This window comes from Phoxinus phoxinus, assembly GCF_949152265.1.
Source record: "Phoxinus phoxinus genome assembly, chromosome: 8".
NCBI lineage: Eukaryota > Metazoa > Chordata > Actinopteri > Cypriniformes > Leuciscidae > Phoxinus > Phoxinus phoxinus.
This window is the reverse complement of record NC_136883.1, coordinates 35,323,708-35,347,244: the sequence shown is the minus strand read 5'-3', so window position 1 is coordinate 35,347,244 and position 23,537 is coordinate 35,323,708. Positions and strand designations below refer to the sequence as shown.

General features: G+C 36.8%; 1 protein-coding gene across 1 annotated transcript in view; it reads left to right on the top strand.

Annotated features, from left to right (window-relative positions):
* Positions 1-958: 958 nt before the first annotated feature.
* tmem91 (transmembrane protein 91) overlaps positions 959-23,537 on the top strand; it is a 56,684-nt gene continuing 34,105 nt past the window's right edge. The window contains exons 1-3 of the mRNA XM_079621603.1: positions 959-1,158; positions 8,955-9,013; positions 14,006-14,169. The gene's annotated coding sequence lies outside the window, so the exon portion shown is untranslated. The remainder of the gene's footprint in view (positions 1,159-8,954; positions 9,014-14,005; positions 14,170-23,537) is intronic.

Genomic DNA, 23,537 nt, shown 5'->3' with positions numbered 1-23,537 from the left:
TTTGTGATTTGTTTGAATCTTTACTAGACATGGATAATTGCTAATAAAGCTCTTTGCACAGAGGATTACAGAGTGAATGCAAGCGACCAGCAGAGGGCAAAGCACAGTCATTTTTGATATCACACAAGTCACACTTGCACCCATCACCCCTAGAGGTCACCCAAGCATTCTCATGTATTCGTGTGTGAATGGAGGGAGAAGTCTGCGAATGATTTATGAGCTTAATTTTCTTCAAACTCTTGGTCAGGTATAAATCCAATGTATTTTGATTAATGGGTTTTAACGATTCTATATAGATGGGGAATATATAATTTGAAGCATATTTGATTAATCAATCATTTAGCATTATTATGTTTACTCTGTTTTAATTAAGGCCAAACAAGCTAGTAATTAATCTTGTTAATTAAGTTCCAGAGGGTTCTTTTGATCAGCCTGCTATCTCGTTCATTTCACCTCACTCAAAAGATGCATGCTGACATTATGTGATGAAAGAATTTCATATATGCAAATATAATTCTGGACATATAACACAAAGCCACCTACACTGGAAGAACTGGAGTGTCATCCAGAGCTTTTATTATCTATTTGCTTGTAATATCTTTATGCTTGTGTGGTAAGATTACATAAGCCTCGAGGGGCTTTATTCTCCTGAATACAGTGTTCGGAGAACCATGGACTTAAGTAAACATCACTGTGCACTAATAGTCACAGCTGGGTACTCGTTTGGAGCGAAAGTATGTACTTGTATAACAAAGGCAGATGTCCTCAGTGCATGGTGCGATTGTTATGCGCTATTATGCGTTATTTTTTTTAATCAATTGTGTAATATCGATTATAATTATTTAAATATTTTTATAAACAAATAACCACTCAAAACGTACCGGTACTACTTTCATGTATCTCGTATCACTCCGCGATCTCGCTCTCGTCGTCATACAAACTCAAGTTTGAGTAAGTTGCGCCTTTTTGCATTTGAAACGATGCCGCATCAACGAAGGAAGTAATAAACATACAAATATGTGAAATTAGGCAAAAAACTGCTGTTAAAAATGGCCTCGGAGGTCTTCAGTAGCCTATAGCCTATTATTTATTTTAGACTGTAGCCTATTCTTTTTTCTTTCAAGCAAACGGAAACACTGCTCAGGAGAACACAACCCGGTAAGAGACACAACATTTGTGAAAGTGATGTGTGAGAGAAACTTTAGAGAGAGAGATAACAAACACAGCTGAATTGCAGGTTAAAATATAGGCCTAAACAAGTTGTTTCTTCAAGTCAAAATGAAACGGAAGTTGCGATTGTCTTATTCATGTTGTATCAGAATGAATTGGCTTTATGCCCAGCTGCACTACTTCCTGAACGTCAGACAGCTCCTTTGTCTGCCATTATTGGACAAACTGATTAATCCAGGTGTGTCTGATTATTGTTACTGAGGTCAGGCACACCTGGATTAATCAGTTTGTCCAATAATGGCAGACAGGAAACAAAGGAGCTGGCTGAAGTTCAGGAAGTAGTGCAGCTGGGCATAAAGCCAATTGAAAAACTGCTTCTCGAACAAGAAAAATGTAGCGAAGGACTTGATTTTAGAGATCGGGAATTGATTGGATCATTGTGGTTTGCTATTGCCATGATCCCATGTGAGTGACAGGTTGTTTCGTCATCACGTCATTAAACACTTCATTTATTTTGTATAATAAAAAATAAATGTATAATAATATGCACAGGTAAATCATTTATAATAAATACAGTACTGCCATATTGTCAATTTTGATTTAATTGACAAAAGTATTATGACACTCTTTGGAATATTTGATTCTGATTGGTCAAAGGCATCCTGTGGATTTGCTCTATCTTGTTTCATACAAAAGTTTGGAGCCCCTAAGGCAATGGAAAAAATGTATAATTGGGAGGAAAAATTGTATTTCTCTCACAAAAGGAAAATAACATTTCCAGACGCTCGCGAAAAATATAGATCTTCATATCAGGCATGCCGTCAAGGGGGGGCTATGATGATTTCAATACACACCCTCACCCCATGAATACAATTTCAACCCTCAAGCCCCCCTGAGTATTATAAAAGTGTGTCCTGGCGCAGGGACTGATTCATATATACATGCACAGAACAGACCGATGTTCATCGCTCCCCGTGAGAGGTGTGTTTGATGTAGGACTGGTGCTGTTGTGATGGGGCTTTGTATTGAATGATGATTGTGTGAAGGTAGAACTCATTTGATGCCTCATTGGAACCCCATTATGATGGAGGGAAGAGAGAATAGAGTGCTTTGGAAAACCCGAACAGAGAGAGCGTGCCCCCTTCAGAAACAAACCAAACCTCACATCCACAGGCACACCTGAACGCTTTTCAGCTTTTTTCAGTCTCTCTCTCCCACTTTTCTGACCTCATCCCTTTATTTCCCATACCTCGTTTTTTTTTGCCTTGTTGAGTTCCAACTCCACTGCCAGCCATCATCTGCTTCATTCTCTCTGGATTCTCTCGCACTGTCTTATTCCTTCTGTGTGTTGTTTTTCTTCTTTGTCTCTCTCCCCCTGTTTTTCCCTTCCCCTTTCTCAGACACACACTGTTAGTCTAGAGATGAGTTGGCCATTATTAGAGTTGGCATTTTGGCCCATCAGCTCCTGACAGGCCCGCTCGACGTGACAAGACGGTGTACGTGCACCTCAAAACAAATAAATGTGTAATCAGCCTCCGACAGATGGGCTTTTCCGATGTCTCGAAAGGAAAAAATAGAGAGAAAAAAATAATTGGAGTGGAAAAATGCTATGGTAGAAATGAAAGGCTGTTCTGTTTCTTTATCTCTTCCTTCCACTTCGTGTGTAAACGGAGAAAAGGAAACCCATCAGCTGAATCCATATTTTAGTGTGTAAAATTTAATAGCAGACGGATCAATTATTGGTGCACATGACCAAATGTATCATAAAGTCTAATTATCTGACATGTGCAGAGCATGACATGACCTAAGATAAAACTATATCGACGGCGTACTGATGCCTGAAAAAAATCTGATGTGGCATGTCCACTAAAATTAGCCACATTATATGTAAAGCCATTTAACATTGCACATCATCAAGCCCTCATATGAGCAGTGGTATTTGATAATTATTTATATAAAAACGCCCCAAAATCTTGTAGAAAGTCTTCCCAGAAGAGTGGACGCTGTTGTAGCTGCAAAGGGGGTTTAACTCCATTTTAATGTCTATTATTTATAATACAATGTCATTACAGTCCCTGTTGGTGCAAAGGTCAGGTATCCCAATACCTTTCTCCATATGTGACCTTGGACCACATAAAACCAGTCTCGAGTCGCACGGGTGTATCTGTGGCAATAGCCAACAATACATTGTATGGGGTAACATTATCGATTTTTCTTTTATGCCAAAAATCATTAGGCTATATTAAGTAAAGATCATGATCCATGAAGATATTTTGTAAATTTCCTACTGTAAATATATAAAACATGTATTTTTGAGAGTGAATGCAGCACAATCGTGAACATAAATGCACAACTTTAAAGGAAAAGACTGGTTTTGTGATTCAGGGTCACATATAGTGTATTTTGAATTTATTTCCATTTTAGTACTTCAACTTATTTCTGTTAGTCACCAGCTTAAGTTTTACATCTAATATTTATATTTTATTTCAGCTTTATTTCAATTACCTACAGATTTTCAATAGCTAACCAAAACAACACTGGCCCCCCCACACACACACACACACCCAGACGGCCCCTCCTTTCAGATCCCTGTCCCTGAAGTCATAAATGTTGAATGTTCATCTTTAAAGTATTAAAGGCCATGTGCGGAGTAATTACCACAGAAGATATTAGCTTTATAAGATGGACACTTGGGAGATCTTTCTGTAAACAAGCACATTTCACAATGCATTATGCACAGGACAGATAATGCAAGTGGCACACATATGGATGGGGGCTGGTATGAGTAACACACACACACACACTGACTGACTGCAAATGATGCCATTACTACATTTTATAACGCTTTTCGTTTTCCTTTTAGGAGCGTTTAATCACTGCTTGTGCCTCAGTGAACAAATTCAGTGAACCTAATTACAAAATTAAATCATCTTGTTTGTTTAACATGATGAACATGAAATGATTGCAGTCAGTAATTGTGGCAACACAAACCCTATGATAACACTGATAAACCAAAATACACAGCACAGTAACATAGCAGTTGAGGAGATTGCTATGTTGAGAAGAATACACACACACACACACACACACACACATATATATATGTATATATATATATATATATATACACACACACACACACACACATATATATATACACACACACATATATATATATTACATAAGTCTAAATTTGTATTAGAAGGAATATTTTTAATGTAAATATCGAATTTTGTTGACATTTGTCCTTTAACCAGTTAGCTACCGGTAAATGTCAAAAATTTATACGAATTTTTTTTTTTTTTTTTAAACAACTTTTTTATACACTTGTAATAATAATAAAAAAAAGATAAATAATGACAGTATTTTTATTTAGGCAAAATCCCATTTGATAATGACATTTTGGAAAGCATTTGTGTGTTCTATTCGACGGACTTGTAGTCTAATGGTTAGATAATTGTACTTACTAATTGTAGCATTATGTATTTTCTGTGTTATTAATATCAAGAAAAAATATAATGCTTCACGAACCAGTCATTTTTAACAGATATTTTCATATCTTCAATTCAACACTTCATTATTCTGTTGTTTGGCGGCAGGTTGAAATTACATTTAGATTATGATTATTTAAATTTCAACAAATAGCGTCTCTGTATTTACTGTGTTCTCGCAGTGCACCCTATAAATGAAGAATACACAATTATTTTTACTTCATGCGTGTACTGTAGCGTTTCTCATTTGTAGACATATATAAGTAAATAACTATAAACACGTCACTGTAGACAAATGAACCCTGCTTTGTTTTTTAATGACTGTTGACTTAATATGTGTTTACGGTCCTGATTCAAGCCTTAATTATGGGTTCAGACACCTTCCCAAAACAAAAACGCCCTATAATTTGCACTGTATAGATATTAAACATCTCATCGGTATGACACACACACACACACACACACACACACACACACACACACACACACACGAGTCTGTGAGGCTCACAAAATAGGGCAAACGAGACAGTGAGTGCCATATAAAAATATCTTCCCATCATTTCCCCTCTTCTTCTTCTTCTTCTCTCCACTCTCCCTGTTTTTCTCTTTATCTCCAGCTCCGCTCTTCATACCCTCCTGTCCCTCTCTCTGTTCCTCTGGAGTAATGAATAATAGAGGGATGCTTGTCTTCTCTCCCTCCTCCGGTTAATCAGGCCTCGCCTGGCTGCCCTCTCTGTCCCCTCCTTTCCTCTCTCGCAACCGTTCTTTAATAAATCATTCAGAGTTTCAGGACGACAGCAGCCGCAAGTGGAGGAGAACACCACTAAAGACCTCCACATCCACAAATATCCTCTCTTCCCGTGTCTCCATTTTCTTCTATGTTCCTCATGAGACACATTTCCATCTATTACTCTCACTCACCTGCTCCTACGCCATCCACGCTTCCCTTTTTATATCAGTCTCTCTCTTTATCGTCCACACTGTTGTTCTCCCATGTAACATTTCAGGGATAGCGTCAGCCTAAAACACATTTATACAGGAGATGAGATTGCACAGCGATGATATGCATTTACACAGAAACTGGTTGATACCAAGAGCACTGATATACAGTCCAACAGTATTTGAGGTTGTCTACATTTGATTTGACACGACAAAAAAACGTTGCAAATGCTAGTTGTCAGTCCTGTATTTGAGTCCCTCATATGGTTACATTCACACACAGTTCAGTTATTTATGGGAGTGACAACCTAATTCTATAATTGAACTCACACCTGCATCATTTCAGGACTCACAACCACATTCTTAGAAAACCTGCGCTGTGTAAACCGAACCGGACTGGACAACTGGTTTTCTGTCACGTTGTGCAGTCTGAGAGAGCCGCTCTGCACAACACATCTACCGAGTGCTGCAGGTCTTCACGTGTGGTTTCGGTAAGCGATGGAGTGTGTCATCTGAAGGTTTTACTACCCATCAGTTTTGTGTTATGTGTGACTCAAATGCTCCGCTCTCCACCCAGAAAAGCTGTTGTCAGTTTGTCACGATTTGGGTTTTGTTTCTTATTCTTGTCCCGTTTCTGTCTCTTGTCATGTGATTCCCTGTTTGATCATGTGTTGATAATTAAAGTTGCATTTGGGTTCTCTACATCTTGCCTTCAGTGGAGATCATTACAGAACACCTGACAGGGCAAATATGAGGGCTTAAATACACAGACTAATTACAAGACAAGGAACACCTGTGAACAATGATCAGACGATTAACCAATGACAAGACACATGGCAGGATCACATGACAAACAGGGAATCACATGACAAGAGACAGAAATGTGACAGTAGCCGCGTTTCCATTACAGATTTGCGCAAAACTTTTGTGATTTTTTTTCTTCTAAATATCGATACAAAACTATTGCGAAATGACGGCGTTTCCATTAACCGATGTTATGCGACTAAAACGTAATTTTTTCCTCTCGCGATCAGTCATTGAAAAAATCATGGCAATGGACGTTGGTAGATATATCACAGCCACCGCACTAGACATTATTATTATTAACGGAAGGAGACGTAGGTGTGTTATCCAAGCATTAATGGCAAGGAAAGACCCTTATACTGAGAACGCCACATATGAGGAGTTTCTGGGTGTTTCTCACTCATATCTGCTTCGAGGTCTTGATTGTGGCATTTCTTTGAGGTTTAGAATCCAGTATTCCTGTAATTTTTTTGTCTTTTATGAATTTAATAAAGAACTCTGTCTCGTAGCTATTCTCCAAACACACCGTGTCATCTACGTCAGGTGACTGTAAATGCGCAAAAACAGTTTCCATTGCATTTTTGCGAATTGCCTGAAAAACCTCCTCATGCGAGCGTAAAAACTTTTTTGCGATAAATGTTTTTTTTTTGCGAAATTGACGTGTTTCCATTGTATTTTCAATTCGCAATTTCAATTTGCGCAATTTGAAGGGTAATGGAAACGCGGCTAATGACAAGAACAAGAAACAAAACCCAAACCGTGACACAGTTAATGAAGATTTGACGGATGAACTCGTGGCTCGACTCTTGTCGTATCAAAAGTCATAAGACTTTTCAGTTTTATGGACGTCACCATCTTGGATATTACTTTGATCACTGTGATCGGTGGTTACTGGTTAGAGAATATGAACTTGACTCCCGTTGCATGTTCATACAGACAGTATTCGAGACGCTACTGTAAGTTGCAGTGTGAACAGGACATTTCCAGACTGACACCTGGAAGTAAATGTGGTTGTCAATCCCAAAAACTGACCGTGTAAATGTAGCCTATATGTGTTCTTTGTGTCAATAGCGATATACAATGCAATAGCAATAAAGCTTGGAGAATGTCAGAAATAGAATTGAATGTTTTATCACTACATCCATCCAGTGTAGACAGCATCACTGATTATAATAGTTATTTGCTGTGTCTGGTGTAGACACAGGTGGAATAGCATACTTAACCGGTACCTACTATTCGAAATAAGTATTTACTTAAGAGAGTATTCGATTTCAGACGCATCCTAATGAGTGAGTCATTGAATTATTGATTAGCTAAATTATATATGTTTTCAAGAAAGTTTCATCCTTGTCCAGTGTCTGCGCTACTTCTCTCTAGAAGTTATGACCAATAAAAATGTCTTCATACCCATGTAAACTAGAGTTGCGTGAATCCCCTCACACAATTTGGACATATATACTGTAGCTGTTGCTCTAGTTTGTTGTCGTTCTGTCTCATCCGTTTCTTTTTTAACTAAAACATCGGGTTGGGGAAGTGTTGCCACTTTGTGGACAAACTAATTTGTGCAAAAAAAATGTAAGGCACGCATGTAAGCTGAGCGAAAAAAATCTTGCTCTGCGAGTACAGAATGCAAGTATTATACTGCTGATGAAATTTATGTTATGCGCAGCATTGTATAAATAACCTAACCTACACGTAAACCAAAGTATACTTTGGGCTATTGAGTAGTTGAATCATTCAGTCAACTGATTCGTCTGATTCATTCATGCGACTGGCTGAATTAAAAATAGCACACTACTCGCACTGTTTCTGCAATATAAAAATGACAAACTAAGACTAAAATAGACCAAGTAACTGGTAATATTGTGTCTAAAAAACTCAATTTTAACTTCGCTCTGAATTGTTGTGTTAAAGCAAAATCACACTGAATAAAAATAAAAATATGAAAATATAATTTGTAAAGGAATTGAAAATGAATGTATAAATATTGTATTTTTTCAAATATTTTGTATTTTTATTTGTAAGTATTGTATACATTAATATAAAGAATAATAATATAAATTTTATTTATCATATTAAAGTCCCCCTGTTCTGAAAATCAAGTTTTTAATGTTTTTTTTTAATGTCTATGTGGTGTTTTTAATATGCTTTAAGACAAACCATGTGCAAATTCAACAGCATTGCTGAGTATTTTTCCTTAAAACTCCAGTGAACAAAAGACAGTCTCAAAAACACGGTTTGAAATCGCTGTTGTTTCTGACGTCACAAACTACCTTGTAACCAATCAGATCAACGTGTGATCGTCATCGAGCGGGGCTCCCTTGCATGTTCACTAAACCGTGTATACTAAATGAGGCAAGCGTGTAGAGTTACATTCAAGCTATTTTAAGGCATGAATAATGTTTAAATATGTCATTTTGGTGATCAAAGATGAGTTTTAAGGGATACAGTGATTGACTACAGGGGGACTTTAATAGCTGCCATATTTTAGTTCTGCTTTTAAGTGTCATGCAAGGTCAAGTTTTATTAATGCATTGCATTCTTCCACAGATTTTGGAGCAGACACAGAGTCGCCTTTGGAAAGACACATTAGGAGACTAGATGTAGTGGTAAGAAAACAGACTTATTCTCTCTGATCCAACATGAAGGGCAAAAATCAGACTCCACCTCAGGGAGAGCGCAAGTCAGGAGAGACATCATTCTGCTCTTTAATCACTCTTCTGGTCATTAAGTCCAACTCTGTCTCTCTGATTCCCTCTATCTATATAGTGCCTTGATTTATGCCACCATTCTGTTACTTTTCCTGACTTTCTGTATGTCTCTTTTTCTTTATTATCTCGCTCTGTCTCTCCTCTCCTCTCCAGGGTCAGGTTCTGTGACAATTACTTTAATCTGCCTCCATTACCAAATCTCCCTTCCATTCCTTGGTTCACAGTATTAATCACTTTAATTGCAACAGAGTCTGAGACACACACCGCTTTCACCCTCTTCTGAAAGGTGTTCCCATTGTGAGTCTAATCCCCTTAAATGGCCACTTCGCATTTATTTCATTATTATTTCTCATCTTCTCCACAGTCATCAGAATCCCACTAAACCTCACGAAATCCCCTGAATGTGTGAATTCGGAAGGGAAGGATAATAGCACATGAGAACTCGATTTGCGTGTGTTTGTGAGGTAGATGGTAATAAACACACACATTGTACTCTGTGTGGGTGTGTGTTTGGGAGGCGAGGATAAGAAAGTCTCAAATGCATATTGTGTGTGATCGAGCCGGTTTAAAGTGAGCTACAGTCTCACCTTGTGTCATTATGTTCTTGTCTGATGTTGTTAATGATTGCTAAAGGCAAGCTGACCCAGAAAATAAAAATACTTTTACTCACCCTAGTGAATTATAGTTAAATTGGACTTCAAATCTTAAAGGATTTAGAAATACTTTACTTGCAGATCATTTTAATGACACAAAAAGAAGTACACTTAAGGAAAGTATACTTTCATGACCGTTACTTTACTCTTAATGTCAACTTTTTACTTTGAAGTACATTAAACCATGATGCTTTAATAAATATGTGTCATGCTTTTTTAAGCCTTGTAGTGAATATTTTATGAGCAGTAGGATAATCTCTCAATTTTTTAGTAAAGAGAAAAAATAAACTCTTTATTTTAATTTTAAAAAAAATTTATCCGCAGTCACACAGAGTCCAAGCACAACCAAAACAATGTTCTTCTGCAAAATGCATGCAGTTTCGTTTTTTAACTGCTAAAGTTACATTGTGTACCTTTAACTATAGTGTGTGTTATTCAATATTACATTAAGGTTAATATTTGAAATGTACTAAATTGCATCTTCATCATTACACATGTGTAACTAATTTCAAATATATTTAAATACATGACATACAAGGTTCAATAGAAATGACATTAAAATATATTTTATCATAAATTAATTTGGACATACGTATACTGTATATTATACAATTACATACAAATATGCACTTAAGTCACACTTAAGGGGGTCAAAAAGCACTCTACAAAACGTATATAGTTAATATAAACTATAACTAATATATTTTCATGTAATTGCAATTAACATTAAGTTTGCACTTAAGTGTGTATTTTTTAAATATGTAATTTTAAGTATGCTAAAGTTTACAAGAGCACCTTTATGTTGTTTCACATTAGTGTGACATGCTTTCTTCTGCTGGACACATAAGGAGAATATTTTTGACAGTGTTTTGGCAAGATTGATTAAAAAATAATTCGTTTGATTCAGACCTTTCAATGAGTCACAGAAGTTCACACAGTTAGTCTAAATGATTGATTCACGTGCGTCTCAAAGTCACTGACTCAGTGATCTGGTTACGGTTATTAAGTCGTACAAACCAAATTTATGTTACTTTTATGGTGCTTTTTTGTCCTTGTCGAGGCTTGAAAACTAGTCCCTCCTTATGTATTGTTATTGCACACAAAAGAATGACGTGTCTCATGTTCAAAATGTGCTCTTCTATATTCCACTGAAGAAGGAAAGTCATAATTCGGGTTTGGAACAACACGTGGGTGAATAAATGATGGCATTAATATTATTATATGATTAGCTGGATGAATCCATTAAGCTGTCGTTCTCTGGTTCTTAATGAGGTGGCTCGCCGAGGCTAATAAAGAGGAAAAACTGCTGTGCAAAGTAAAACTCGCCAGTCTTCGCGGAGGAGAGTCGGAGGATCATTGGCAGTGCTGACCCACACTAATAGCAGTATTGTCTCCTAAAGCATGTCACCTCGCCAGCATTTTTCAGCGATGTTTCATTCGCTCTCATCTGTTGTAATGCGATTATGTCAGCGTGAGAAACTCGCTGTGTGTCTGACTCATGGCCAAATGTTTGTTCTCAGTTATTGAACATCCGAGGATGTCTATAAACACTCAAATAAATCATTTTGATCTAACATGTTTGCTTATTACAAAATTCCCATACTTCTCATCTATGATTTGGCAGAAAACAGCAATAAATAAGGACGAGGAAGCGACTCCAGTCCAAACCTTTGCCTGTAGTGGATGTGTTTGTGCGGGAAGAGCTGCAGACCAAGAGCAACTAAATAAATAATCATTAGCAGCCTCACTTTAATTTAGGTTACCGCTCTTGAGAGGGCTAAAAGCACTCATGACTCAGTCCCCACAGGCTGCTCTCTTTGTTTCACTGAAACCTTTTCTCCTTTCACTGTTTCTCCTGACTACATTGCTTTTTCTCCCTCCATTTGACCCTTTATTTAATAGTGTCATTCATTCTCATCTGCCTTCTTTTTCTCATTTGGGTTCAAAGTAAATACATTGATTGACGTTTTCTCTCTCTAATGCTTCGACCCCTTCAGTTTTAATCTTATCTTCTCTTCAGTCTTATTTCATTCCACCCCACGTTCTTACAAATTGGAGAGAGGGAATCGTTTTTTTTTTTGCAATTCTGATGCTAATGGTGCAAAAATTATACACTTTAGCTTATGATATGAATGAATCACAGCTCTTTGGAGAGATGCTGTTTTAACTGCAGCGACCAGATTTTAGCAGAGCAATCGATAAAATGGGTTATTAAATCCCAGAGACTTAAATTGAAGGAACCAAGCCATATCGACAACTGGTTTTACTTATTGTTGAAAAAGTAATTCATATGACTAGATTAAAATCTTGTTTTCATCTGGTCAAGTCAAGTCACTTTTATTTATATAAGCAGCTTTACAGTGATAATAGGAGAATAATGAAACAAAGATTGTTTTGGCTGTATAGCAGCTCTAGAAGAAAGTCATTGTCCAGTTTAAGTAAGTTCAGCATTGATTCCTTTCCGTTGTGAGTCGGTACAAATCCAACAATTGTTATTATTCCACAGCAAAAACCATGGAAAATCACTGTTTTAACCCCTTATATTGGCACAGCCATTACATAATTAAAACAGTAATATCCTATACTAAACCTAAACTAATCTTGACAAACTATATATAATTTGAAAGCGTACAATCTCTAGTTTACATATTTGGTGACTGATTTTCAAAATATATTACAGAGGAGCCGTAATTTATGAATTTGCAACCAGAATATTTTCATACTCCTAAGGCGTGTTCAGACCTTTATTTTGAAATAGTGATGAACATGAAAAATCATGAAAGAATGGTAGAAACCTCAGTTTGTTTTCATGCCAAGAGTTCAAAAGATAGCATCCATTCAATTCTTATAGAAAAAAGGTTGAAAATGTTTTAAATATAAAGGAAAAAAATAATAGATTCAGCATTTGTGATGTGGCAGCGAGCTATAATGCACATACGTGATCTTTCTGTGTTTCTTAGAGGTTGAATTCATTTAAAAATCTGCCAAACTTTTGCCAAACCATCCTATACTTCTGAATGGGATGTCTACTTCATAAATTGTATGAAAATTGTAAAAATAATGGTTCAGATCACTCAAACAACATATGGAAATGGAGGCACCCTCATATATGCGCAGTAATGTCAACTAGTGGAAAAGTTTGGTACTGCGCACAAAATAAATCTCACTGAAAGCTTATTTTTTGGAGATGTCAACCTAAAATTTGAAACACAACTTGTTCAGATTTTTGGCTTTGATATTTTTGCATTTTTAGAGTCCTCCAGGTTTTGAAAATATATATTTTATATAAAATATGAACAATAAAATTTTTAACATTGTACATTTTCATAAACTCAAACTTCTATAACTTTCTTTATGTTTAACTTCCTTAATTTATTTAACTTTTACAAAAATCTGCCAAATGTCTTCTTTAAAACAAGACCAATCTTACATCTATATTCCAAAGCATTCCTGAATTACAACCATTTAAGTTCGGAATGTGCATTTTCATGTCTATTAAAAAAAGGGGGGTGCCGCTTAAGGGGTTAAAAACCTTGAAATGGAGACATTCTCCGACAAACATCACTTCAAACCACACAACCATAAGATTAAACAACAATAGCAAGGAAAAAAGTTAAATAATAAGTCATAAAATTATATTTTTATTATATACAAATATAAAAATAAGTTGTCATCAAGTCCTAATTGTCTAAGCAATGCCGCCCTCATTTAATTTATCACTGTTTACATGTACTGTATGTCAAATTTTTTAATTTAGAGAAATATTTTATACAGTATGTAGATATACAGAATGTGTCTCCTGATCTGAGTCATAAATCTCTCCTGTGGAAGCTCCATATATGGATTGTGTTAGCTAAAGCCTGTCTAAATATTGACCGTCACAATGCCTTAATTGCACATTTCATGGATGAGGCACCTAACAAATGTGAGTTAGACTGAGCATGACTGGAGTGTTCCTGATTATTGAGGACAGAAATGTGCTTTTGATTCTGCCCTCATTTTGCATGTTTGAGTATTTGTGTGCAAGACGTTTGTTGATGGGAGTCAGCTTGATTTTGGACGCAGCTTCACAGAGGGGGGTAAAGCACGGGAGAGAATAGGATAGATTGAAATGTAGAGAGGGATTGAACAATTTGGATAGGCTGTGGGATTTTAGTGGGATTTCCTTTTTTTCATCCCATCCCTCCATTCTGATTATCCTTTCAACCAATTTTTCACTCTCCCCCCCCTCTTTTAGAGATAAATAATTCATGGCTCCTGAGGCACAGAACAGCGCTGGAACGTTCTAGGAAAGATAAGGGATTCTGATGACGGCTGATACTTGGCATGTAACGCCACGCGTAACAGAAAATTGCACAAAGACAGCATCTCTTCCACAGTGATGTACAGCCCGCAGCCACGGTACAGCTCAGCCCCCTCACAAGCACACTTACACACACTCTGTGTCAGCATTTAGGCTTGGTTTTAGCTACAAGAGAAAGACTGAAGCGCTCTTGTCTCCGCTCAAACTCACCGACAAGTCTGTCCACAGGCCTACATCACTTGATTCCCTTTGAAAGTGAAGATTAAAGCACAAGCCACCCCGGAAACATCAAAATAGAGCCGTCGGGTTCCTGAAACAAAAGCTACTCTGGAAATGTGCTGCTATTATAGTTTTCAGCACAACACATGCTCACTGACGACGTCCTGATTTTGCTGAGTTAGATGTGTTCCTTGGTCAACATATTTTGTTAATCCTGGAAGTCTGGAACAATATTCCTGTCAGAAAATGTATTCCTTACCATATCCCTACCACCAGTGGCGGCTGCTGGTCTTTCAAAGAGGGGAAGCTCATTTTCGGCCTACATCATAACATTTTTTCATTTATTTATACGGAAATGTATCCCTACGACGCTAGCCTAGCCTTCTGCATGAATGAATCAATAAACAAACGATCTAAAAAAAAAGATATTAAAGGAACACTCCACTTTTTTGGGAAATAGGCTCATTTTCCATTTCCCATAGAGTTAAACAGTTTACCGTTTTCGAATCCATTCAGCCGATCTCCGGGTCTGGCGGTAGCACTTTTAGCATAGCTTAGCATAGATCATTGAATCTGATTAGACCGTTAGCATCTCTCTCTCAAAAAAATGACCAAAGAGTTTCGATATTTTTCCTATTTAAAACTTGACTCTTCTGTAGTTACATCGTGTACTAAGACCGACAGAAAATTAAAAGTTGTGATTTTACCGTACCAGCAGCGCAATGATATTACGCACATAATTTCCAGACACTTACCGAGCTGGGGACTATTTTCAGGCGCTGTGTAATATCATTGCGTTCCTTAATTATTACGCAGTAATGAGAATATAGTTCCTAGTCATATTGGCCTAGAAAATCACAACTTTTCATTTTCTGTCGAATAAAGCCTTGCTTATTCAAGGATGCTATTAGGCTCAGTGATGCTCATTTTTTGTACTGTTAATTTATAAAAAAATGCATTCAAATTACCGGTAATTTAATGTGTACAGTAACAGAGTTGAATACACCCTTTTTTAAGATGTCTGATATTATAATGATGCAAAAAGCCTCATTAAAAGAATGAAAGATGTGGTCAGTACGATTTATTGATTTATTAATTTATTAATTTATTGAAAAGAAACTTAAAAAACCCCACAATTCTACAAATATCAAGAAGCACCGCTATTTTCAGCATTGATAATAATCAGAAATGTTTCTTGAGCTGCAAATCATCATATTAGAATGATTTCTGAAGGATCATGTGACACTGAAGACTGGAGTAATGATGCTGAAAAAGCTTTTGTGTTTCCTAGGTGGGAAAACTTCAACACCCATAATGCACTGGGCATATACTTCTTAGCAAGCTTTAAATCATTATGTTATCGACTTGTTTGGTTCCCAGTAGCAAGAATTCAAAGAGTAAACGTTTAGCGGGAGTGAGTTACTTTCAGTTTCCAGTGAAGGATCCAGTGTGTTGATGCATTTTGCGTCATCCGGGAGACTTTTGGTGACAAATAAATGGGAATTACTTGGTCCAAGTAACACAGAGATTGAGTAAACATTGCTATTTTACACATACTACTGACATTGTAACAATACAAAGCATGTTGAAAATCTGAGAAGTTCCACTTTTTTAGATCAGGTTCTCTCCCTCCAGCAGTGCTGTGTTGCTCTAGCTGTGAGAGAAGTACACATGTTGGACTGTGGAGACGGAGAATGTGTTGAGTAAGTTGGTTCAGCTGCTGATTCGGTAATGAGCTTGGTGAGGTTGGACGGTCTTTGTGTTGCTGAGGTCGCTGTTTGTGTGTGTGTGTGGGTGTGTGTGTGTGTGTGTGTGTGTGGGTGTAACGCTAGACAACAGGGTCAGGAAATCAGTGGGAAACCAGCCGGATTCGGCTCAGCTTCCTTAAGAGGATTGTAATGTGACAAGTCATTAACTGGAGCTACTCCTCGCTGCAGCGTGTGCTGACTACGAGACTGTACTCTGAGCTGTACAGAGCAACTGTATGCTGTCACAAATTCATTTTAAATACTAAACCTCATTTGAGAGGTTAATTGAGGTGAATGGTCTGGTATTAGCAGGCCCACAACTCCACAGAAATATGTTTTTAATGTATGCCAAGATTGTAAATATTCATTTCTTTAATATTTTGGCTAATTTGGTCAGGCTTTCAGTTGTCAGTACAGCCCTATTCACACCCTCCAAGTTTTATCATTGTATGTTGCTGATTGCTGTACTGTTGTTCACTAGTAGGTGTTCATATAGAAGCCCATTTCCACCACATAAGAGAGAAAAAATGGTTGGTAAATTATAATTATGACATAAGTCGAAATAAGATTAAGTTATAATTATGAAACAGATTTGAAATTATGACATATTATTTTTTTTAAAGTGGATATTAAGACAGTCAAAAGAAAGATGAAAAGAACAATGAATAGAATGAGATGTAAAGTCATAATTATGAGAGAAATTCAAAATTATGAGATAGTAGGTAAAATTTTGAGATACAAAGACATATTATGAGATTTAAATACCAAGAATTGTGATATAAAAAGGCATAATTATTACAAAAACGTATCTCATAATTGACTGTCATAATTTTGGCGTTTTCTACTTTGTCATAATTTTGAATTTCTATGAACTTTATCTTTAACTTAATCTCAGAAGTATGATTTTTAACTTTTAATGTTATAATTTTGAGTTGTAGAAAGTTGTAAAAATGGGCTTCCAAATGTTCCGGCTGCTTGATGCCATAACTATTATAACTGGCCATAACTTTTGAAAATCTGATCACAGATGTGATGTATGCATTGATAATAAAAAAATAATAAAAATTCTAAACATTTATTAGAGCATGCTCTAATTCTAATAGATCACAGCAGTGCATAATTAATCATATCATCAACAAGATAAACGATTATCAATTTATGAATTCAGCAGCTCAACATACCAACAATGTAAGTTTTCTGGTTGTCAATGCATCATTGCAGTTTATTTAATGCAGTGCATTTAATATTCAACAATATTATTGATCTGTCTTACTTCAGATGGACGATGACGCAATTTTCTTCTAGAAACAAACTTTGTTGTGTTATTTTTATGATATCACTGTGAAGCCGCTTTGATACAATCTATATTATAAACAGCACTATATAAATAAAGGTGACTTGACTTGACTTTTGACATACATTTAAACTTTTTCTCAGCTTGACAAGTTGCTGGACACACTCAAATCTCATCACGACGGCCACTGTCGCTCATGTTTCTTGTTATCATCAGCTGTCGTTGAGAATTAATGATGTTTAGTTGCTTTGGCGCTGCCAGTTGTCAAGAGGGCTTTCAGTGTCAAAAGGACAGGAAGCGATTTCTGAGCTCCAAAACACACCTGTAGCCAATCAGCCGTAAGGAGCGTGTGAATTTGGGGGCGGAGCCATCAAGATAGGGGTGTGGTCCTTTTGGGTAGGGGCGTGTATGTTTTGGTGATGTCAGATATAAACGAGTTTATTTTACACATTTGACCAATCCATTTTAAATGCAGTTTTGTCTAAATAGTGCAGAAAATGTGTAAAAAAGTGACATTAATGTGGGAGTATAAAGAGAATAGTTTGCGTTTTTCTCCATCCTCTGGCTCTTAGTGCACATAATAATTTTTTATTAATGGTGCTTGCCTATAGGCAAAGCAACATTAGTGTTCTCTTGCATACTTATTTTTCTTCTTATTATTATTCCACACAAAAGTTTGGCGCGAAACTCGCCCCGCACCGTTTGTCACAGACCCCTGAGTGAGGTGTCAAATCGACCGGCTCATTGAGGAGAGGTGTGCTATATCTTTTCTAAGCGATCGGGTGTACGATGTTCGCACAGCGGACGAAAAAGCGGCCAAAAAAGTCCCATTGACTTAACATTGCGGAATTTTCAGAAATTCAAATCCCAACTGTCATTTTTCACACACACAGACACAAAGGGCCTGACACCCCTGCATGTCTCCCCCTCTCTCTCCCTCAGAGGATTTATATTATCATGCAGCCAATAAATAATGGCCTAAAATCCTCATAGCCACACCATAGCAACCAGTTACAGCACCCTAGCAACCATAAGCTATAGGCACGAGGCCGCAGGCCTCGTGCACTCATTATAATGCACTCGTTTAATAGAGATTTTAAATACTCTATAAAAACTCACTCATAGGCACGAGGCCGCAGGCCTCGTGCACTCATTATAAGGCACTCGTTTAATAGAGATTTTAAATACCGGCCTCATGCCTAACCTTAACCCTAACCCCATACTAAAGGTTTTAATAACTTCATATTGTGTGTGTGTGTGTGTGTGAGCAAGTTTGTGTGTGTTAGAACACCCTAGCAACACCATAGCAACCACCCATAACACCCTAGAAACTGCCTAAAATACCTTAGAACTCCCTAGCAACACCATAGCAACCACCCATGACACCCTAGCAACCACACAAAATACCTTATAACACCCTAGCAACACCATAGCAACCACCCATAACACCCTAGCAACCACCCAAAATACCCTAGAAATCCCTAACAACCACCCAAAATACCTCAGAATTCCCTAGCAACACCATAGCAACCACTCAAAATACCTTAGAACTCCCTAGCAACCACCCAAAATACCTAAGAACTCCCTAGCAACACCATAGCAACCACCCAAAATACCCTAGCAACCACCCAGAACACCATAGCAACCACCCAGAACACCCTAGCAACCGCCTAGCAACCACCCAGAACACCCTAGCAACCGCCTAGCAACCACCCAGAACACCCTAGCAACTGCCTAGCAACCACCCAGAACACCCTAGCAACTGCCTAGCAACCACCCAGAACACCCTAGTAACCACCCAGAAGACCCTAGCAACCAACCGAACAACATGAATAAGCCATATCTCAGCAGCAGAACATCGTACAGACATGGTTGTTGGCTCGTATGCAATCATGTACCACACTCTAGCAACCGAGTGGTGAGTTTTGCCACTGCAAGCACCATTCACATTTTCTTCTGGAAATGTACGTTCTAGTTATTATTATAATTGTATTATACTTGTAAGTGTAATGATTACAGGTAAAACTCGAAAAATGTTAATATCGTGCAAAAGTTAATTTATTTCAGTAATTCAACTTAAAAGGTGAAACTAATATATTATATAGACTCATTACATGCAAAGTGAGATATTTCAAGCCTTTATTTGTTATAATTTATGATCATGGCTTACAGCTTATGAAAACCCCAAATCATAAGCTGTCGATTCATAATCATCAAAATTGTAACAAATAAAGGCTTGAAATATCTCACTTTGCAGTCTATATAATATATTAGTTTCACCTTTTAAGTTGAATTACTGAAATGAATCAACTTTTTTTTGAGTTTCACCTGTATATTAATAATATTTCATTGTCAATCTGTGTATGCATTCCAAGCATTCACACATTTCCATACACATTCGCAGTTTTTCATGTGCACATTATTGTCTTCTTAGGCTTGTGCGTGTCCAGATGTAATGAGCAGGAGTGGAGCTGAGCGCTGAGCTCATTTGTCTGGGTGTTGTCAGGTGCGTGAGCTCTCTCTGCTGTCACTGGGGATTACTTCAGGCTGTCTGCTCTCTGTGTGCCCGAATAAACAGCATGTGCGCTCACATATGCCAATGCCATACATTGGCATTATAGGCAGGCTGTGCGTGTGTGTATGTGTGTGTGCGCGCAATCTTTTGCGTTTGAGACTGAGGTCAATTAATTTGAACCTCTCTATTCCCCATGATCCTCCTGCATATAAAAACATCACACACTTCCCATATGGATTACTGCTTTAATCACCTGAATAAATGGCCTTGACCTCTTCAGACGGGTGGGTGACAGTGAGCTTTGCTTCAGGATGGATTAGAGTTCGGTGTGCTCTTTGCACTTTGCTGCTTTGCATGATGGGAATCCTGGACTAGGAGTACCGTTCTAGGTTTACTACGACTGGTTGGTTTACGCACTTGCCAAGCTACAAGCGACTCGTATTTTAAAGTAACTAAACTACAGTTAGGCTTTCAGTTACATATTTATTATTCAATGGACATTGGATTTTATATTTAAAAAGCTATTTTAGTGAGTGTTTAAATCTTTTATTTAATGGTATAGTGTATTTGTATTTGTTTTAACGCAATTAAAAATTAGATACTAGGTGTTCATATGAAGCCTATTTCCGCCACATAAGAGGAAAAAGTGATAATTATGAGTCATAATTATGAGATAAGTCAAAATTAGGTAAAGTCATATTTATGAGATACTCTTGAATTTATGACAAAAATGATAAAGATAAAAACTGGAAATGGAATAATTAAGTCATAATTTTGACATACAAATGTGAAATTATGAGATACTTTTATGAGTAATTTTTTTGTGATGCTTAGTCATATTATGAGATAAAAAGACCATTAATAATAATAATTATATATATATATATATATATATATATATATATATGAATTTATAATACAACAACAAAAATTATAATACACCCTACCCTTAAAAATACGTGTTTGTTGTATATATATATATATATATATATTTATTTTTTTTAAAGAGAGAGAGAGAGATGTATTTAGAGTTGAATAAAACTTGTTTGGGAATTAAAATAACATACAGGGATTTAAATCAGTGTTTTGAGAGAGATTTTGATTATTGGCTGTAAAATACATGTATAATGCATTGCAACATTTTTGCTCACTAACTTGGGTTAGCATTGATAATTGTAGTTAGGTTGGTAGCAATGATGCTTTTAGTCAATTGCTCTCTAACACTGCCTATCATAAAAAAACGTCCATTAGATTGCTTGTGTACGTGATACACATCACATCTTTCACCTTACTCTGTCTTTCTCTCTGCCAGTGTGTGTTTGTTTCTATATGTCGCTCCCTTGTTGTATTTAGTTCCCCCAGTGATCTGCACCTCTTCATCTGTCTGCCCTTGTCCCCCTGATTTGTGTGTGAAGTAAATGGTGTGCGTGTTTGTTGTCAGCAAGGGTGCAGCAAGCAAGAGGAAAGACTATCGATCCATGCTGACCATACACTCAACCAAACAGCTGTCGTCCTGACAGCGCAAGACAAATGAAGCATCAGATTCACCATGTTGACTGACCTATTCCCATCCACAGCGGGGAGAGAGAGAGAGAGAGAGAGAGAGAGAGAGAGAGAGAGCGCACACCTCATGAACAGACCGCGTAAGCCTAGAGGATTGTTATTGATTACTAATGTCCATCCCTGCACTCGGCTTGATCCCAGTCGGGGTCCCCTGAGGTCCATCGTATTAATATTAAAATCCAGGACAGAACAGAATGTTTTTCTGCTGCTTCGTTCTCTATATTGAACAGAAATCTTAATTGTTTTCACAAAACAGTGTCTAGAAGTGGGTCAGATGGGTGAAAACAACAACATGAAGAGCTTACTGCCATGGATTGAACAATTCTGGCTTGGATTTTATATTTGAACATGAATAATAGCACAGTACAGCACTGTTCACTTAAAGCCTACATCACATCCAAATTGACCCTGTTTATACCTAAGGTTTTGATTTTGTACACTGGGAATTGATTGCATTGTAAAAAGTGAGCGTTTCACACTAGAATGGGGCTAAAATTTAATTTGAATTGGCTAAAGCAATGCCTAAATATGTTGGCTATCGGTTTATATTATTCAAAAGCCAGTAGCTTGATATGAGGTATCACATAAAAAAATGCTGGATAAAAGCGGCAAGATGTTCATAAATGAAAAAAAAAAATGCATATAAAACATATTTGCTCAATTGAGGCAGATCCGTTTTTTATCCAATGAGAAGGCATGCGCATAGACTCCGATGGAAACACATTTAACGAATATGGAGGAAAATAGAGTCTGAGTATCATTTAGGGAATTTGTGTATCGCTTTTTTTTTGTTTCATTTGATTCAGTTTTGATTCATTATGGGATGTTTCTGTTGTAGTTGCTTACATAAGAAGGAGATTCTGTGCTCATTGTGGAATGGACAGAGCAGTGTTGCAGACTTATCTTTCTGAACTAGTCATAAAAAGAATTGGATCATAAGATTAGTTTGGGATTTGGCTGCATTGGTCAGACTGTCGGAAACGCGTCCTGTGTAGAGTATACTGCATTTGGCTTGAAACTTACTTTGTGACCGTTAAAAGATGTTTTATCATATACTCATATACTGTGTTTTGCCTACTAGGTATTATATTATGTCATATTATCATATGTATTTTAATTGGTTACCATCAGGGAGACGATTCAGGGTCTTGATGTGTAAGTCTAATCGTTATAAAAACCCTTTTGGGCCAAACATTTTAAATAGAGATTTTCTAAATTGATAGGTTTGTTATTTTCTAATTATTGTAAGCTACTGTATGTACTGTGTTGTGTGTGTGATCGAAGTTGTGTACTGGCCGTGTCATGTTGTCCAAGACAAATTTCCCAGGGATGGGACAATAAAGTATTAATTATATCAAAGTACAGTACTGTTCAAAAGTTTGAGGTTTGTAAGATTTTGTTTTTGAAAGAAGACCCTGATGCTCACCAAGGCTGCATTTATTAGATCAGAAATACAATAACAACAGCAATATTTGTAAAATGTTATTACAATTTAAAATAACGTTTTCTATTTTGATATATTTTTAAATGTGATGCAAAGCTGAATTTTCATCAATTTCCACCATTACTCCACTTTTTAGTGTCACATGATCCTTCAGAAATCATTCTAATATGCAGATTTTTTTATTTTTCAGGACTCTTTAAATTACGGAAGAGTACGGAAGAGGATTAGGGCCAGGCAATAATAAAAAAATAAAACCATCTCGAGATTAAAGTCATTATAATGCGAGATTAAACTCGTTAAATTTCGAGAAAAAAAGTCGAAATACAATCTTGAGAATAAACTCATTAAATATCGAGAATAAAGTCGTTGTGTTTCGAGAAAAAACTTGTTAAATTTCGAGAAAAAAAGTCGAAATACAATCTCGAGAATAAACTCATTAAATATCGAGAATAAAGTCATTGTGTTTCGAGAAAAAAAGTCGAAATGAAATGTAGAGAATAACGCATTCAATCAGTGTTCATTGCATACTGATATCAACCTCATCGAGGTTTCCCAGGATACCATAAGACGCATTATTAATCGTTGTTGGTTGTGTACGCCTCCATCCACAGAATGTAACGACTGTAACCATATACAGCTAATAGCAATGCTGTACGGTTTTAATTTATCATAGCTGTCCTGTC